This window comes from Octodon degus, unplaced genomic scaffold, assembly GCF_000260255.1.
Source record: "Octodon degus isolate 3935 unplaced genomic scaffold, OctDeg1.0 scaffold00114, whole genome shotgun sequence".
NCBI classification, from domain to species: Eukaryota; Metazoa; Chordata; class Mammalia; order Rodentia; family Octodontidae; genus Octodon; species Octodon degus.
In genome coordinates this window covers 3484906-3504988 of record NW_004524690.1, presented here as the reverse complement: position 1 = coordinate 3504988, position 20083 = coordinate 3484906, and the positions used below count along the sequence as shown (strand labels likewise).

At 34.8% G+C, this 20083-nt stretch overlaps 1 protein-coding gene across 3 annotated transcripts in view; it reads right to left on the bottom strand.

Moving 5' to 3' along the window:
* The window catches only part of Tenm3 (teneurin transmembrane protein 3), a 224670-nt gene extending 209868 nt beyond the window's left edge, over positions 1-14802 (bottom strand). For all 3 annotated transcript variants that reach the window (XM_012516586.2, XM_023699614.1, XM_023699615.1), the window contains exon 1: positions 14569-14802. The gene's annotated coding sequence lies outside the window, so the exon portion shown is untranslated. The remainder of the gene's footprint in view (positions 1-14568) is intronic.
* Between the last annotated feature and the right edge of the window lie 5281 nt (positions 14803-20083).

Here is a 20083-nt window from a genome sequence, read left to right as displayed (position 1 = left end):
AGAGAGAAACAGAGTTAGTACAAACAATTTCCTAAAATAAAAACTATGTGACTGTAACGCAAACAGATGGATAGATATCAATACAATCATAGTGGGAAAATTTGTTACCTCATCTACTCTCAGAGACAGGTCAACCAAACAAAAAAAGAAATCAATGAAAAAATGTCATAGTTCAGTCATACTACTGAACAAATAGGTTTAACAGAAATATACGGTGTTGCATTCAAAAATAGCAGAATACACACTTTTATCAGCAGTCTATGGGATGGTCCACAAGCAGAACACATTTCAGGCCATAAAGCAGAAAGGATGTTTAAGTAAATACAAAGGAACTCAAGTATTTTTTAAACCCTATCAGATAAGACTAGAAATTAAAAGCGACAAAATAATCAGTGAGTTACAGAAGAAATCCGGGGAAAAAATGTAAAAACTCCTAGAATCAAATGACAATGGCAACACAACGTATCAGGACATGTGGGACACAAGGAAAGCAGTTCTTAGACAGAAGTTTCTAGCTGCAAATGCCCACATTAGAAAAGACAGAGCAATATCATAATGATACATCACAAGAAAAACAAAAGCAATCCAACCCCAAACCTTGTAGAAGGCAACAAATTATGAAAAGGAAATCAATAAAATTGATATTAAAAATAATACAAAAGATCAATGCATAAGACTTGGTTCTTTACAACAATAAGTAAGAATGACAAATTGTTACTTGAATATTACAAAAAAGGAAAGAAATACCCACATCCATGCAATTAGGGATTTAAAAAAACTGCAAATTTACAAGAAACACTAAGGAAATCTAGAGGATCATAGCAAACTATTTTGAAAATACATTTCAATAAACTGGAGAATGAGGTCTGGCAAGACAGCTCAGCAGACTAAACGCCTGCTTTGGCAAGTGCAGGGACTAGGGTTCAATACCCGGTCCTACATGCTGTGCCGGTCCCGCCTCTGGGGCAAGCTGGGCCAGTGACCGAGTCTGGTGCACATCTGTAAGCCCAGTGCAGGGGAGGCTGAAAACAGGAGGATGACTACGTGAAACCCTGTACCTAACACATTAAAACAAAAACAAAAACAAAAACAAAAACAAAAGCTGGGGAATGTAGAAGAAATGGATTAATTCCTTGGACACAACTTATCAAAATTAAATCAAGAAGATATAAAAAGCCCCAGATAGACTAATAACAAGAAATGAAGTTGGTACAGTAATAAAAACTACAAAATAAGAAAATCCCAAGACCCAGTGAATTCACCACTGAATTTCCTCAGGACTTCAGAAAACTTACTCATACTCTTCAAATGCTTCCATGAAAGTGCAAGAAAAGGAACCCTGTCAATTCATTCCCTGCAGCTAGCATTATCCTGATATTAAAACTGGACAAGGACTCATCAAAAACAGAAAAACAAAAAACTAGAAGCCAATATTCTTGATGAATACAGATGCAAAGATCCTCATAAGATACTTGCAGACAGAATGAAACAAATCATTAGATCATACACTATGATGAAGTCCGCTTGACCCCCAAAATACAAAAATAATACTATTTATGTAAATGAATTAATGTAATATACCACATAAGTAGAATTAAGAATAAAAATAATATGATTATCTGACTAAGTCTGTGAAAAATCCAACATTCATTTATGAGGAAAAAAATCTTGACAAAAATAGGTGTAGAAAGACCACACATCAAAACTAATAAAGGCTAGTTTATAACCATCCCACAGCCAACATGATACTAAATAGGGAGATACTGAAAGCTCTGAAATCAAGAGTGGGACAGGTATCCACAGTCTCCACTCCTCTTCGATACAGCACTGTACTTGAATTTTATGCCAGGCAATCAAGCAGGACAAAGAAATAAAAGGGACATAAATAGGAAAGTAAGAAGCAAAACTGTATTTGTAGATGATGGGAGTTCTCAAAAAGAAGACCTCAAAACACTACCAGAAGACTCTTAGTGCTAATACACAAATTCAGAAAATTGGCAGGATATAAAATCAGCACACAGAATTTGGTAGTGTTCCCCTATACCTATAATGAACCCACAGAGGAAGAAATCAGGCAAACAAACCCATTGATGATAGCTTCAAAATGAATAAATACCTAGGAATCAATCTAATAAAGGAGGTGAAAGATCTCCCTCACAAAGGCTATTACTCCAGAAAAGAGACTGAAGAAACAATACAAAAGGGACAGACAGCCCCTGCTCCTGGATAGGCAGAGTCAGCATCATCAAAGTGGTCATAGGTTTAAGGCACTTCCCATCCAAATATCAAAACATTCTTAACAGAACTAGGAAAAACGTAAAATATTATGAAACAAGAAGAGACTCAGAATGGCCAAAGCAATCCTCAGCAAAAAGAACAAAATGGGAAGCATTATAATCCCAGATTTTGGGCTGGGGAGATGGCTCAGTGGAATAAGCACTTCCCTGGCAAGCACAAGGGTCTGAGTTCAATCCCCGGTTCCACAAAAAAACAACCACCCCCCCGATTTCAAGCTATATTAAGAAGCTAAAATATTAAAAAACAGCACAGTACTGGCACAAAAAGACATATAACCAAATGGAACAAAGTATGAAGCAAAGGAACAATCACATCACATGCATTTTACCATCTCATCTTTGACAAATAGGATACAAAATATACACTGGAGAATGATAGCTTCTTTAACAGTGCTGAGAATACTGGTTATTCACATGGACAAGAATAAAACTGGACCCAAATCTCTTATCCTATACTAAACTCAAATCAACAATAGATACTGGGAAAGAGAATGGACCTGCTTAAAAGGAATGAGTTAGTAAATTGAGGAGGACAGGAGAGGCAGTAGGGGGAAGATACACATTTAAGTATGTCAGCAGGATGGTTTGGACTGCTGTACTGTGGATTTCTGATAATATATGGAGAAGAGTAGCTAAGCTTGATTTGTTTTGTCTCCTTTTTCCAACTCTTTTTCCTTTTTCTCTTCTTAATTTCTTTTATTTTCTCTCTTCTAATTTTGCATGCATAAATCTGGTAATATGAACAACTAATTTGAAGACAACACTATGTATTATAAAAATACTGTAAAATTCGTATTATTTTGTTTAATGAAATTCTGTATCATTTATAATCTTTCTGTTTTAATACTATTTTGTACTTTATTAAAAACAAAACAACAACAACAAAAAACACCTGAAATCAAACTAGACCAAAGACCCAGATGTTAAAACAGAAACAATTTTCTGGAGAATAAAAGAGACAAAATTCTTGAAGGCACAAGTACAGGCAAAGATTTTTTTTTCTTTTCAATGAATTTGGGACAGCGTGTATAGGAGGTATATGGTCTCACTACGGAGATTGGACTCTTAGCGATCCTCCTGTTTTCAGCCTCCCAAGTGCTGGGATTACAGGCAGGGCCACCACACCCAGTCTCAATCACCATCTCAGTGTACCCTGGGGGCAGGGCCGGCACAGCACACAGGGATCGAACTCTGGTTGCTGCGCTTTGCCTAAGCGGATGCTTTAGTTCCCCGAGCTATCTGGCCGGCCCTAGTGTGAAGACTTTCTAAACAGAAACCCAGCTGAAAGATAACACCACCAAGAATCAGCAAGGGGATGGTATCAAATTAAAAAGCCTCTGAACAACAAACAAAAAACAAACATAAAACAGAATAAAAGGACAACCTATAGATTTTTTGCCAGCCGCCCTTTTGATAGAGTATTAACATTAGAATACACTGAAATATACATATTCCAAAAGCAAATGACTCAACCAAAAATAGGCAAATGAAATAAATAGGCACCTCTTAGAAGAAGCAGTACAAATAGCCAATAAGTACATGAAAAAAATGTTGAGTGCCTTTAGCCATTAAGTAAGGAAAGGAAAAGCAAAACAACTGACTATTTGGCTATTCCAGTCAAAATGGCTATCATGAAGAACACAAAAACAAAAATGCTGACAAGGAAAACAAAGCCCAGAGATCCTTAAAATACTAAGACTAGAAATTCCATTTGACTAGCTATACTTCTCTTGTTTCTCCCCAAAAAATAGTTTTTAAAAATCATAGACAGTGATACATACATATCTAGGTTTAGAAAAGTGAATTCATAATAGCTAAGGTAGGGAAAGAGCAAAGTGTCCGTGAAAGATGAATATAGAGGAAAAAATGTGACATGCACACATAATGGAGTACTAGTCAGTCACAATGAAGGATCAATTTGAGTCCTTTGTGAGAAAATGGATTGATTTTGTGAATATAATATCAAGAGCAATATGTCTGATACAGAAGGGTAAATCCTGCGCAGTTTCTCTTACATGAACTCCTTTTAATGTCTGTCTGTCCACCTATCTGTCTATCCATCTGACAGACAACAGAAACTGAATTTTTGGAGATGGAGAAGGGGCTCAGAGAAGTGGACTGAACGTGATCTACACACAAATATACCCTCTCAGATAATTTCCTCACTATATTATCATTTTTGCCTTTTTCTGAAACAAGTCCTATCTCAAAAAAATCACTTTATAGTTTATTTCTTCTAAATCACCTAATTGAGCTTAGTAATAATTCTTAGCATTAAAAGCCCCTCAAAGCTGAAAAAGCTATCTAATGTACACAAAAATTTATCAAAAAATCATTTCTTCACAGTTGTCATTACCTCTATCATTTTTTTCTTGCCTTGGTAGTTGTCTTTACCTTTGTAAATACTAAATCAAATATTTTTTAAAAAACATATACCACAAGGAATAAGACAAAGCAAAGAAACTGAAGTGCTTGGTACATTATGTAAGGCAGTTCAATGAATCCTTATAACATCTCTGCGAAGCATTATCAGTCCCGTTTTATTAAAAAAAAAAACAAGATAAAAATGTATGAGAACCCAGACTATGTTATATAGGTAGTCAGATGTTCAGATTTTAATCCCTATCTGTCTCAAAACCAGTGTTTTTGATTGGACAGCATGACTAGAAAGCAGCAATGCTGTGTTAGTGTAGGATGTAATTGGAACAAGATGACTAGCAGCAGCATTTTAAAATAGTTCTGAATATGAGGTGAGATGCTACAAAATCATAAAGAGTGTCACAGCGGAACCAGACGGGTTATCAAACAGAATTTATTAAGCTTAGTTGGTTAATTGCATGCCCACGAATTTAATCTCATGGGCTAAGAAGAAAGCGTTCTCAGAATGGTGCGAAAGAAAACAGGCTTTAACTCAAGGTTGAAATTAAAAGAGAAAGAAATGAACCTGGCAAAAATATATCAAGGAGAAATGAAGAAATCAGGAAAAGATAAGTAATGACTGTATCTTCAACAATGCATATGTAACTGATTATGAAACCAGAAGATTAAATTCTAGAGAAAAACACACAACTTTAAATTGAACAAAATTAATTTTATGAAGAGATAAAAACTACAAAGTTATTACAATATTAAGTAAAGATAAAGCATATATACATACGTTCAGACACAGACATCAATTAAAAGGACTATGCACATAGGCAGCTGACGAGTATACTAGTCAAAGTTAAATGATCTTTTTTAAGAAACCCTCACAAACTAGGCACAGTGGTGCCTGTTGGTAATGTAATGTACTTGGGAGGCTGAAGCCTAGGGATTGCAGGTTTGGAGTTGGCTGGGAAATTTAACAAGACCTCAAAATTAAAAAAAGAAAAGAAAGGGGTCTAGGGGTGTAGTTTAACAGTAAAGTACTTGCTTTGTGAAGTGCAAGGACCGAGAGATCAATCCTCAGCATCATTTAAAAAAAAAAAAAAAGCCTTACAAAACAGTTGCTGAGTAAAAGAGAGGCGTTTCTAAAAATGGATAGGGCATATTCAGAGGATGATAATTATTAAATCACAGCCATTAACTATGAGCACAAAAAGGCACCTGTGACCTTTCACTTTGGTTATGTTTACAGAGAAATGACTAGAAATGTGTCAGAAATGATTAAGAACTCATTTTCCTAGATACTACCTACAGTAATTAAGGTTGTTATATATAATATTTTATATAGATTACTGGTTGTTTATACGGATCCAAACATTATCATAATATATAGTAATGAAATTATGCTTTTGAAAGTAATTTAAGACCGAGGACTGGCCAGATATTCAACAGACTAGAGAACCTGCTTAGGCAGAGTGCAGCGACTATACATATGTTCCCCTGTGTGCCATGCCAGCTCCACCCCCGGGGTGTGCTGAAATTTCAATTGAGACTGGACATGGTGGCACATGCCTATAATCCAATGCTAGGGAGGCTGAAAACAGGAGGATCACTATGCGTCTGATCTACGTAATGAGACCCTGTACTAAATACATAAAAAAGTAAGAAAATTATTTCAAGATCTATAGTGAATGAATAATGTACATTTTCTTGATGTCTTAGCTTCTATTAAAAGGAGACGAAAAAATACTAAAAAAATAAAAAATAAATAAATTAAAAAGAAACTGTTTCACTGCAGATAAATACAATAGTATTCCCACTCTACTGTACGGTACCTTCAATCAGTCACAAAATACACCCAAGGTTTTCAATATGTTGAATAAATGTACTGTCTAACTTCTGACTGATGCAGAGACAATGCATCCATCAAGACTTTTCTGATTCACTCCCAACATTACTATTTCAGTAATTAAATGTCTCAAGTATATAATTAGTTGTTGTTTATCATTATTTGAAGGTTTTCTTTTCTTCTAAAGACAAAATTAACAGACTTGGGGGGTCCCACTTGCAAAAATTTATCTAATTCCTGTTAAATGAGAAAGAGTTGAGAAAATCAAAACATTTTCTTTTGGTGAAGTTAATCATGGGTAAATTTTATGTTTGCTCTAATATATACAGAAAAGTTGTGCATAAACTTTATGAGAAATAATATCTTTTTAATTGTTAACCAATTAGATGCCTTTATTCTATATAATTATGAGGTTTCTTTTCTTTTATAGGATTCTTAGAAATTCATTTTCCTATGTGATTCTTTTAACTTTTTCTTTTAAAAATTGTATTAGTAAATATCTGAGATAATATTTATATACTTTGTGTGGAGTTGGTACATGTATATATTTTAATTTTACTTTTCATCCCCAATCCATCTCTTGCTCCCCTTCTCATTTCCAAAAAAATCTATCTTTACTTCCTATTATCACTTTTAGTTTACACTTTATTTAAGAGAAATTGTACATTTAAGCTTGTGTGTCTGATTTATTTCACTTAAAATTATGGTCTCAAGGTACATTTATTTTCCAAAGTTTTGCTATTATTATTTGACCATTATTTTTAAAAAATTTTTTATGGAACTTGTCATGTTCCAAGTGCTTTACTTACGTTATTTTATTTAATACGCATAACACCATGTCAAGTATGTATCACTGTGCTGAAAATTGATCTCAGATTTAAATAATTTGTAGGTCAATACAGAGATAGCTAATAAAATAGTGGATTTACCACTAAGAACCAGCTTTGAAGCCAAAGCAGTTGCTCTTTTCACAATGCTGAACTGTGTATTGTATTCCTGCTCTGTGAGGTCTGATTTAAAGCACATATCAATATTGACTCCTGGGAATGATCTCCATCTTAGAGCTACTATTAGTGTCTACACTATTTCTCATTGTAGTTATTGGCATGATGCCTGCTCTAACATCAAGTTAAAGTACAGCATTAGAGTTGGTTAATAACAATCTCAGATTTAAAAACCCATGCTTTTGCCTTCCTTTATTTGAGTAACTATCTTTGCATCTTTGTTTTTCACATTTATTAGAAGGCAGTCTTCACTTCAGTGTAACAGAATGACTTCGTAAATATATAATGCAATTAGAGTCACATGAAATAATCAGAAGCAATTTTGTTTTTCTTTTACATTTTTGTGAACACAAAGTAACCTTTAAATCTAGTATTTTCTATTTAAACAAACACATTTGAACTTTTTGAATGAGATTTCATTCGGTATGCTGTCTTCCCCTCTTCTTAAAATGGTGAGAAGTACAAATATTTTACATATTATTTAGGATCTACATATTCTGTAAGCCAACAAAAACTTACTCTGTGAAAGAGTCAACAAAAGGTTAAATACTTGCTAGAAGACGGCAACAAAAACTAGGAAAACTCAAATCCAATGTTAACCTGTACCCAAGCATAGGCCGTTTCTTCCATTTGATCTATTATTCTTATTTACCTATGTATAAGACAGTATGGGCTCAAAATTGACTTGTCCCGGAAATAATCAGTTATGCCATAGAAGTATTGTGGCTTAGGATGGTGAATTACATGGTCACTACAAAGCTTACCCTCTGAATTAGGCCTACAGGGACTTCTTGAATTACCATCCTCTCACAGTAAGATTTTTAAGCCACAACCTGAAATACACCTTAAATATAAACACCACATAAAAAAAAATTCTTGTATATTGTCTTTCTTTCTTCTTCCTATTATTTTTTACAAATGCATGTATATCCTTTACAGGCCTTTTAAGAACCTAACTAAAGAAGGCACACACTTCCAGCACTCTGACAGGATGAGGTAGGAAGACTGCAGGTTCAAACCCAGCCTGAGTAATATAACAAGACCCCATTTCAAAATAAGAAGGTAGCTCCAGAGGAGATAGTTAAATGGAAAGTTCTGTGTTCATTCTCCAATGCTACACACATACAAAAGCAAAAGCATCTCATTTTTTAAAGATGTCACATTTTCAGATCTAGAATCAAACTGCTTTTTATTATTTTTTAGCTTATAATTTTACATGAGTCTACACTTTGGGGCAAGGTATTGCTAAATGTTTAGTTACTCAGCATAGGGCTTGAACTTGCAGTCTTCTTGTCTCATCTTCCCAGAATGGTAGAGCTACAGGTTATACCCCATTCCCTATTTTTAAAACAAACAAACAAAAAAAGTGAAATTCTGAAAGATTAGGAATTTCTCCGCATAGGTGCAGGTCCAATTCTGAAATTGTTCAATAACCTCAGCTTCATTTTTGTATCTATATTCTCTTTCTTTACAAGTACCCTTGTTCATCCCCAAGCTATCTTCAACAAAAAGGATATGGCATCAGTCAGTCAATTTAAGTTAATAGCATTTTCCCAAGCATATTTTATGTGAACCCTCCCCACTTTTTCCTCTCTCTTCCTTTTTTTATTCTATTTTACAGTAGTAAGGGCTGAACCCAGGAATGCTCTGCCATTTACTGACACCTCCAGACTCATCATTTGTTCTATTTTTTTCTTTTGAGGCAAATTCTCATTAAGTCGTCCCACCTGTCCTTGAGCTTGCCACCCTCCAGCTTTAGTCTCTTGAGCATCTGGTCTTATAGGCATGTGCCACCATACCAGTTTAAGCTATAGCTCTAATTACAGTAGATCTTCCTACTTTTTTTTTTTTAAATTTTTATAGATTTTCTTTATTTCTTCTTTGTTTTTTTATTTTTATTTTTTTTTATTTATGCGTGTGTGTGTGTGTGTGTGTGTGTGTGGCCAGCTCAGCCCACCAGGGGGCGGGGCTGGCTGGCATGTGGTGCTGAGGGATTGAACCGTGGTCTCTGTGCTTTGCTAAGCTTGTTTTAAATAGGTGCTTTAGACCACTGAGCCATCTCACCAGCCCCGATCTTCCTACTTTTTATCTCACTAGTGGTAGTTGCTTATAAGAAAGTAGGCTGAGGTACAGTTTTGCAACTGGAAAAGTTCTCGCTTGGTGCCAGAGACTGCAATGTGCAGGATGCTGCCCATGTTTTTTATAGGCAAGGCTGACTCCAACCTGGTACTTGCATGACAGTTTAGCCTCTCTCCAGAACCACTTTAAAGTGAAGATAAAAGACTGAGTACAGGATAACATCTTAGTAAGCAGACTTCTGTTTATCTAGTTCTTTTTTTTAAAAAAAAGATGTAGCAATTGATCTCACATTAAAGTAGCATAGGACATTATATAGTTGAAATTAAAAATGCACTAACAAAGTAATTTAATATGCAATTTCATACATTAGTAATTAGCAAAGTATTGCTGAACTGCAAGGTAAAAAGCTATGAGAACATAATTAATGAACTATCAATGCCAAAGTAGACTTCATAATAAACAAGACTTTAATAAATCTTTTATTGAATGGCTACAAATGAGCCACTTTATTAACATCTAATAAGTAACTATTAAGCTACTTCACTCACATATATAAATGAAGACTGTGAAGGAAATTAATTTTACAACTGCTGAAGGTTAAGGCTTCTCCACGAGAGTTACTGTACTTCACTTTCGAATGCTGGTGCTATGCTGGGTCAGTTCTAAGCTTTTCCTTCACTGCTCTATATTCATGTAGCAGCTATTAACATCAAATCAGCTAATTATAAAATAAACAAAGGATAGGCTATAGGCCACCAAAAGGCCTAAAAGTGAATTATCCAATGTATAAGAAATAGTGACCTCAAGGAAAAGGAATTTTAAGAAAAATTGTAAGCAAATATTTGGCAGTATATATAAGGCATTGATTATTGTACAAAAGGATTTCTTTATCTGGTTCTTGATTTGACACTAGCAGATCTCAAACTCCTAGGAGATTATAGACCAGAACTCCTTCATTTCCTGAGTAAAAATTCATAGTATACAATATTGCCTTAAAGAATAGTAAATGTTAAATTCATTAGACAAGGAAATATATATTTTATGGACTGAAATAACTGCTTGGCAAGGGGAAAACAAGCTTTTCTGATAAATAAAAGTGAAGGGCGGCCCAAATAGCTCAGAGGACTAAAGTGCCTGCTTAGGCAGAGTGCAACAGCGAGGGGTTTGATTCCCAGCATGCTGTGCTGGCCCCAACCCCGAGGTGCTGAGATAGCGACTGAGAATGGGCATAGTGGCACACGCCTGTAATCCCAAAATTTGGGAGGCTTAAAATAGGAGAATCACTACAAATCCAATCTATGTAGTAAGACTCTATAGAGCCTGTACTAAATACATTAAAAAAAAATAGGGCTGGGGAGATAGGTCAGCAGTGTAAGTGACTGCCTGACAACCACAAGCTCCGGGGTTGGACCCCCAGTAGTGCATTCCCTGTCCCTATGCTGGCCACCGAAAGGCATGGTGGCACATGCCTGTAATCCCACTCCTGGGGAGACTGAGAGAGGAGGATCACTATAAGTCTGAGCTACACAGTGTGGCCTTGTACAAAATAAATAAATAAATAAATAAATAAATAAAATTATTAAAAAATGATGGGTACACTGAAGTATATGAAATAGGGGAGGACAAGGTAGAACATTTTTATGTCTTTTACCAATTTGTAAGTAATCTACAAAATTATAGGAATCTGCAGATTATTTACCAATTTGTAGATAATTTAAAAATTACTCAGATTTTAAGTATTACTGTAGGACATTTTTGTGACCAACTATTATCAATATGTACTCAAGGGAAAAAAGGGGGGAACAAAGAAAATCTAAACTATACACACATAAATAAGTCCGTGCTTTACAGATTTTAACCTTTAAATGACAGTTTTAATAGAGAGATAATCAAATGAGTTTATGAATAAACTAAAATAATTCTCAAAGGTGAATTTATATACTACATTTAAAAATGGCTAAAGGACAGCCTAACCCTGGATAAAGTTGTCAATATAACAGAAACTGAGCCTGAGAATCATTCTCAATGGGGAATCTTAACTAAAAAAAGAAAAATCAATGATAAATAGGACCGGCTTTTCACCTCAAGAGCTCCAACCAAGTGAGACTATTAAGGAAACCACAGTAGTACTGTGTCGGTACAGTGTGAGATTTTCACTTGGCTGCTTAGGTTGACTCACTGTCTACTGGTGAGGTGAGATATCATTTCTTTTGATTTATCAGTAAGATGTGAAAATTGGATAACAAAAAAAATAACCAATCCAAGCGATAAACTAAAATTTTCTAACACTTTGAAAAATTATATACATATTTAGGTTCATTTTTCTTTCTATTCATTAGTGAGGTTATATCATTGGTTAATTTCTTCCTATGTCAATCCATAAAGTATATAATATAATATATTAATGATTTTTAATGGTATTGCTTAAAAATGGAAGAAAATTTCAGTAAGTAGTCACCCTGGGAATGATTTCTTACAGGGTCTGAGTATGGACAAATCAACTACAATTTTACATATGACTACAATGGATTATCTTCTAACTAACTACTTTCTTTTCTGAATGTCCTCCAACCAAAATCTGGTAGTATGATATAAGGAATAACAAGAAAAATTGTTATCTTTCTTAAATTATTCCAAATCTCTTCACATGGCTTTAAGGAATACTAGCTATCTGACTAACACCTTTTTTTTGCTATACAACTTAACTAAAATTAAGCATGTTGCTGATGATTTAACTTGACATATTTCATAAATATTTGTCAAAACAATTAATGTCAACTCTGATACAATTATGCATATTCAATTTGATGACTCAACTGGAAAATTACTTCTTTCCTAATAAAAATTTTCCAAGTGACAATAGTGAATCAGTGTTGATTAGTTGTTCAGTGTGTGCTAATTAATTACACTGGGTAAATTTAGCTCTGTGATAATAACTCTGAGGTGGTGAAATCAATACATATGACTCTTTGTCTTTTATGAAGACAACTTTGCTATTTTCTGACTTTATTTTCTCCCCCCAAAATGCTTAATACAAAATAAGTAATAAAATTCAACTATTCCTGGGTGACACTATAAAAAACTGGTTAAGTATTCGCAGGAACCTTGTTCTTAGGTTTAGTAAGAGAAAAGACAGAAAGGCTTTTATTATTTACAATTGAGAGGACCTGCTGCTAGTTCATCCTCAGGGTAGAACTGGTGTAGATAACACAGCTGATGGCAAAAATAAATAGCAATTTATTCATTGTGAGACAGTCTCTTTATTCAGCAGCTAATTTAAATGCAGAAGTCAGCTAGAAGCTCTTCCATGGAAGATATTTTGAGGGCCATTCTCATGGAGTGGAGTTCTCTAGTTTGGGTCATAATTCTTTTTCTCTGAGCCTAACAGAAACTTAAGGAAATGATGAAATAGTAACAGGAATGCTAGGGAAACCTTGCTATAAACTTCTAAGAGAATAATAAGCTAAGGCAACAATCTTTGCTGTACAATACATAATAAAAAGGAAATATGCACTGCTAAGGTTCTGTCCAACGAAAGGTCAAATGTTACATATCAGAAGATGTTTTAATAATGAAGCAGACTAGTTCAAGACAGTTTTTCACTGCAGTGTATGAGCTGCTAGCCATGGATGAGCCACCCTGTGCTGGAAATCCTAACTTCAAATCTCCCTGAAAACAAATGTGTTCAGAGCAAGTCCATTTTGCTGGTGAAGCCTCTGGAGGAATGAGAAGAGCCCATGGCCATCACATAGAAAAGGGGTGCCACTACTTGTAGAGTTCCACAACACTAGCTCTATGAGAATAAGAGGAACGTGGAATTTCAAAGGGAGAGGTTTCAGTTCAACGTAAGGAAAAATTTTCTAATAGTCTATTTAAGATAGAATGCCTTGGGCCAGGAATAGCTCAATGGCGTAAGCACCTGCGGAGCAAGCATAATATCCCAAACTTGATCCCCAGCACCAAAAAAAGAGACAGAACATCTTAGGAAGCAAGAATAATTTAAAAATTAGAATAAATATAATCTCCTGAATATTACAGGAAACTAAAAATAATCTTAGCCAATGGTCATTGGACTTATGATAAATATTATGGTTAGGAGCCAGTGAGACAGCTCAACAGACTAAGTGACTGCTTAGGCAAGCGCAGGGACCAGGATTCAATCACGAGCGCCACATACCGTGCCAGCCTGTCCCTGGGCACACTGCACAGGTTGCTGACACCTGGCGTGGTGGTGCACGCCTGTATTCCCAGCACTGGGGAGGCTAGAAACAGGAGGTTCACTACAAGTTTGAGCTGTATAGTGAGACCCTGTACCAAAAACATGAAAAAAAAGAGAGAGAGAGAGAGAAAAAAAAAAAAAGAAAGTATTATGCTCAGGAGTCCAGTATGATTCTGTGCCATTATGAACAAAATATAATCTGAGAATGTATGGGGGGTGCTGGGGAGATGGCTCAGTGGAGACGGCAAGCGCAGGGCCTGAGTTCAATCCCTGGTTCTGCAAAAAAAAAAAAAAAAAAAAAAAAAAAAAAAAAGTATGGGACTTGAGGGTCAAATAGCTGCTAAACATGTTTACCAACTCAACATGTGTGAGAATGAGAACCACATTTATAACCCCTTTCTTTTCTTCACCTCCCTAACAATTTGTATATAACAAAAACTAGCAGTAAGTACAAGTTTCATTGAGGTCATTTATTCTTGTTTTGTTGTACCAAATAAAATATATGCAAAGAATGGGAAAGTTCACTGATGTAGCAGCTAAACAATTATGAATAATTTGCAGTTGATCTTAAAAAAAAAAAGACAAAACATACAAGATGTAAGTACGGTGAATTTCCCTTAATGAGAAAAGGATTGGAGTAGTTTATTTCCAATTTTTAGATGCTAAAAATCTATTACAGAACATGCAGTATTTATGCAGGTAAACTGTGTGGTTCTAACGTCCAAATGGCATGAAAGCTTCGTGCATAGGAGTTACCTGCTCTCCAGTGGTACATTACTGCCAAGGACCCAGCTGTCCTGCAGCTGGACGGACTCGGGTGTGGTTTGCAGCTCGGCGGGCAAAGCAGCCGGCGGGGCCGGACTCTGGTTCCTTCTATTGGTCAGGGAATTTCTATTGAGAGAAGTGATGGATGGATGGTGCTGTGCAGAGTGCTGTTTATGGGAAGGTGGCAAAGGCTGCAGGGTAGATTGGCCTTGGTTATTTGCAGGTTGCTCTGAAAAAAAAAAAAAGAAAGTTTATTTTATATATATATATGTAAATACATATCTATATACGCTATTAATTTCTTGGAGAGTCACTGTAAATGAATTACAATGAAAAATTTCATATAAATCCATAATCTAATAAATTTGCATATTATTCTATTAAGCGGGTGTTCAGTGACATTCTCTAAGAGCAAGTTTACCCTTGATACACAAAGTTCTAATTAATATACAACAGATGGCAAAATTGCTCTTGGTTTTAATTTGTTTCAGATTTTTTTTCAATCTGGTTTTATTAACACCTACAGAAAACAGCATCTGACAGCTCCCCTAATGTTTCTTTAGATTTTAGCTTTTTTTAACAAACCAACCCTGAAATTAAATGGGTAATTTTAGTAGAACACAAAGGTTTTTGAAATGCATATAATCTCTATAATTATTTAATGGAGTTTTTTTAAGCTTTATTTAACTGCAATAAATTATTACAAGCTAGTTGCTAAACAGCAGTAGACTACTCTAGTTTAGTGCATTTCAAATAAGGCAGATCTGCACTATGATCTACTAATAGATGCTAAGTATTCTTTAGCAGAAGGTCACTCTGTGAAGCAGATGTTGTTTCATGGATACTTAACAGACTGAATCACATCTGATTACAACGTCAGAAGACTCATATACTTAATGACCGTTACATCCATTAGAACACACATAGAACAGATTTTCCAATTTCACAGTATGCAGTATAACTACTTTTTGGAGTAAGTCATAGGTGACCAGAGAGACGCATGCCACTATGTCACTGGTACAAATATTTTGTTCTAAGTCAGAGTCATAAAGGATCTAGTAACTTCAAAATGTAAGTACAGTGCTGTTATAGCTAAGAAAAATTCCCTAAAGCTAATGAATCATAAATTAAAAATCACAAATTAATGTAGCATATGAGACCTACTTTTCAATCTCATTACTTAGTTTTGGATGTACTAGAATTGACAAATGCTGCATTTTAGCAAACAGGTAGATGATGCTTTCACTTAATGCTAAACTTATTACTCTTCCAGACACGTCAAGTTTTTAACTAACTGCAGTTCAGAATGCAATATAATTTTAAGGCAATGCATTAAATCATCCTATTAATATAAATGCTTGTATTAAAAGAGAACCAGAAACAGGGACTATCCTTCATCTACAATGCGAACTCCAGCAGTGATTATTAAACCAAATAACACAGTCTAATATTGTAATTCTGATTCCATGAAATGAATTCATGATATGTACTACTTTGAATATATATTATTCAAGCTTCTTTCAGGCTACAATAGCAAGAATAACTTCTATAGCACATAACATCAGTAATTATTGGAGGTTTCCAATAGTCTCTAATAATCCATATCATATAATTTAATAATAATTTCTCCCTCTTAAAATGCAGGGCATAGGTTAATACATAAATATATGAAAATAAAACTGCATCCTTGAATAGCCTGTATTCTTGAAGCTCCCCATGACAGAAACTGTGGAAATCTTTGGCTTTTGTTTTGTGTTCATCATAAAATGTGTAATTATCAGAAGTTGAAATAAGCCTTTGAAGGAATCACAGGATCAAAATAGTACACAGAGTAACTGTGCTAGGAAAATAAAAGGAAACTAACAGTTTAAAATTCATGAAGGATTTATTATTCAAGTATCACATAATTAATTAGTATTGTCTTTCCCAGCATTGGTGCATATGATTAGAGCCTCTAAGATTGCTTGAGGTACATTTCAAGAAGGCGCTACAGCAAACTATAGTTTGGGGGCTTGGCTTTGAATGGAAGGGAAACAGTAATGAGAATCACATCATTTTAATTATTTATTTTTGGTATTAGGAATTGAACTCAGGACCTCATGCTTGCCAGGCAGGCCCTGTGCCACAGAGTTAAATCCCCAGCCAGAGCAAATCATTTCAAAGGAGGTATTAACAAGACTATGCCTAAAAAGAAGTGTAGGCATGGATCCAATGACATTTTTAAACATGGTGCTGCCAACAAATGGTATATTGTGCACATGTTCAGAAGTTGTATATTACATGTTATAGTATGTGTAGGAAAAAGTATATCAGAATTCAGAATACCAAATTTAATCCTAGCTTTCTCAGGCATCTGGATAGTGAGTCTCAGTTTTAACATTTGTAATGAGGGCAATATAGTCTTATCAAGTCCTCTTAGTGCAATTCCAAGGATTCAATGAAATCCACTCAGTCATTCAGCTTTTCATGTGCTTAGTCATCCATCCTCCACATTTACATAGATTCTGTTCCAGGGATATGCTAAATCAGTAACACGAGAAGGCATGTATAAATAGAAAAGTAGAGCATATGGACATTAAAATTGTTATTGAAAATTAAGTGATTTTAGGATCCATTTCCATATGTTGAAGTTAAGATTTTTATTTTTTAAAACAAATCAAAATCTAACCAGTGAAAAGTTTTCTATTTAAGGGTTCAAAACTGTGCTGCTACGGCTTTCCCTAAGTTCACTCCTCCTGGAGCATGTAACCATGCTCTCCCTGTAGTACGCTCCAGATAATACAGCAAAATACTACATCTCTTGGAACCTCTTTTGCTCTGACCATACCAATGAAACATGCTCAGATGATGAGTACTAGGTTGAGGGCACAATTCAATAGGACAGAAAAGTGCCGAATGTAAGGGAGGGCGGGTAGACAGTAGAGGATGAGAAGAAGAAAAATACGAGGGTTCAGCTGAAGTCAAGATTTGGGCTAACAGGACAAAAACCAGCATATATTTATTCATATGAACTTCTTAAAGTAGAATAAGTGTAAACATCCTTAACAAAATAAAATAAAGCCAAACACAGCAAGGAAGATAGAATAAAAGAAAAATAATGTAGGAAAGATAAAGCCATGCTTGTTGGTATTGGACAAAAATGCCAGCTGTATTGTTCTGTACATTTTTAAAGTTAGATACAAATCTGGTTCTAAATAATCTTACTGATCACTTAGAGGAAAACATTATCAGTTATATGACTTGGAGTATTTTTAAGATCAAAATATTTGCCTAAGATAACTATTACCAACACTGAAAATAGAGAGGAAATTATTTTTAAATTCCTTGATAATTTTTATAATTAAAGTTCAAAACAGACCTGAGGAAACAGAAGACAAGGTCCAGACTTCAGGAAAGGGAGACATTTAAGAATCTAATACAGGCATATGGATCCGCACAAGCATACTCAGAACAGCAAGCACACCCTTTGTTTCAGCAAAGAGTCATCAATACTTTAGGAAAACTCTTGGTTATAATGGCTTTGGAACAATTATACTTCACAAAGTACTAGATTTAATGTTTCTGCAACACAGCTTTGAACATGTTTCAATGCCGGAAAACTTCAAATTTTTTTTTAGTGCTTATCAAGCATAAAATGAATTCTAAAGGTGAACATTACCTTTGGTCACAGATAACACAAAATATTCTTTGCAAATTTGTCTCTATGCATCCTTTTTGTATGTTCATTGTTTTATTATATTCTAGTTTCTTGTATTCACAATATGCAACACATCTTTCCTCTCAGGTATGCAGTTGCTTCTATACGGAAAGACATGTTCCTCCGTTTTTCTATATCTAAATCCCATTTATGTTTTAAGTTCTATGAAAGCTGATACCTCTTCTATTTTCTTCAGGTTGAAATCATTTATCTTTTCTCCAAGTCTTCTTAGAGAGTACTTTATCTGTTCTTTTTCCACAGTTCTATTCACTTTCCCATCTGTACCACAAGTAATTTTGTAAATTTAATGTCCCCTGTTAAGTCTTCTAGAAGCAATACCCAGGCCTAATTCATCTTTGAGCTACCAAGGACAACACACAGACAGATACTCATTAAATACTTGTTGAAAGACTATTTATGAAGAATTCAATAAGAGGGTGTAGAAGTGATACAAAGTAGAGAAAACTGGTGCTACTTTTAATTGAAAGGTAATTTGCAAACATATCTTATTTTCTATCAAATTCTTATATCCTGAAAGGTGGGAATAATCTAAAATTCCTTTGGACTTTTAGTACCTTCATTAAGAGTTATACTTCAAGGGATCCTAAAAATGTGCTAGCTGGTTTATGATATTTATGCAAGAACAGCACCACAAAGGGTCATCTTATTCAGACAGGTACCACGTCAGCCACATACTGGTGTTTAGGAGTACTTCTCTGATGCTCCAGTGGTGCAATCGGTTAGCGTGCAGTACTTATGCAGGAATACTTCTTTGTACCTATAGCAAGTTTTCTGATCACTAAAAATCTACCACTTAAAGATATATAAATAATAGAAATATTACATAAAATATATAAGAATATATAAATATAGAATATGAAGCAGGTAAGATATATTTAATATACTTAAGCCAAAACCATTATTTTTTATATTTTAAATATTATATTGATATTTAAGGTAGTAAGTTAAATTTATTTTAGAGAATAATCTTTTCCCCTCAAATATTCTTCTCTTTTTAAATAATAAAATTCTTGCCGATATGGTGGTACATGCATATAATAATCACAGTACTTGGGAGGCCAAGGCAGAGGATCACAATGAGTTTGCATTCAGCTTGAACTATATAGGGAGTTTAAAGCCAGCCTGAACCACATGGCAAAACTGTCTCAAAAAACAAGCAGAAAAACTTGGCATTATGTATACTGCAGAATATATATTATACTCAACTAGTGCCTTTCCTCAGTTTACTCATCCTTTTTTCCTGTTTTTCAGAATCCTAATGCTTTTTTAATGTTAATGAAAGTTATTTGTTTTTAAATGGAATGAGAATTATACAACATACTTTTTAAATCTCACATTAGATTACTCACAGAGATTAGATAGAGAAGACTTCGATCATTTTGCACCACCTTTTGCCAACAAAGAACTCAGCTTGCTCTATCACTTAAGGATGTCAGTTCTCACACTTCATCTTTTAGTACGGGTGAATGGGTGATATGAATCATGGTCATGCATGATGAGGTGTATTGACATGCCACAAAAGTGCTAGAACCACAGCAGCTACCGGCTAAGAAGACACTCTGGTTAGAGGGGGCAACCTGAAGATCCCCAATTCCTAGTGAAAGTAAAGCCTATCATCATCTGTGTGGGGTCAGGACAGACACTTGGGGCAATTTTTCCTGGATACCAATTCTGTTATCTTGAATCAGTGAACTGAACTGTGCAACAGAGACAAATTACGATACACATGGAATGTTTCCTTGAATAAGTTATTTAATCACTTAGTGACATTTATTTTATAGTGATACT